Source organism: Pundamilia nyererei, unplaced genomic scaffold, assembly GCF_000239375.1.
Source record: "Pundamilia nyererei isolate P.nyererei 1_Seehausen unplaced genomic scaffold, PunNye1.0 scaffold00032, whole genome shotgun sequence".
In the NCBI taxonomy this organism is placed as follows: Eukaryota; Metazoa; Chordata; class Actinopteri; order Cichliformes; family Cichlidae; genus Pundamilia; species Pundamilia nyererei.
The window spans coordinates 3616164-3617107 of NW_005187433.1; positions in this window are offsets into that span (position 1 = coordinate 3616164).

Here is a 944-nt window from a genome sequence, read left to right on the forward strand (position 1 = left end):
TTACTTCTTCACTGCCACCATCACAGCCACACACACACTCTCACACACACACACACACACACGCACACTCCTTCCCCCTCAGCATGCCGCTGCCTAAACATCCCCCAGAATTCTTTGACAGTGGCTGCTCTGTTGCTTGGCAACGGGGAGACGGACAGCGTCATCCAGGGAGCAACGGAGACGATGAGAAGCAAGGAAGTCTGCACTATTCTCACCGAGACTGTACAGATCATGGGGGCAACAGGGTGATCAAAAATATCCAATAATTTGTTTTTTATGTCAAATTTTGAACGACTAAAAGAAAAATGACTCAGTTGCGCAGTTGTACCAATTTTGCTGAGTTTTGCAAGTCATGAAAAATTTGCATTATATATATTTTAGATTTTAATCTTTATTTAAGCAGGCAAAAATGAACATATCCTTTGCAACGATAAAAGCTGAAATGAATGGGAGAACACAACCAGCAGACAAAAACAACAGAACAAGACACTGAAGAAGGAAAACAGCTGCATGATATTAACAAAAAACTCAGATAATGAAGTTTTAAGATCTTCATGAATGAATGTCTCAGTCTGAGGATGTTTCATCGCTTCTGAAAAGTGTGTTGTAGGCTACCTCAAACCAGGTTATCAAGGTTGGTGCACAGGGGTAATATCTAAGGTTAATCATGTACTGGACTTCCTTTATTTAAATAGAGAAGAGATGTGAGCTAGTTTGAGATCTTCGTTGGTAGAGGTTTGTAAACATGTCACATGATGCTGCTGCTTCTTCTTGAGTTTAAGGAAGTCCATCCAGTCTTAGTAATGAAGTACCATGTAAAGGTTATAACTGCTGGAGGGATGTTGGAGCAGATGGCAATGCAGAGTATCCCCATCCATCCATCCATCCATCCATCCATCCATCCATCCATCCATCCATCCATCCATCCATCCATCCATCCATCC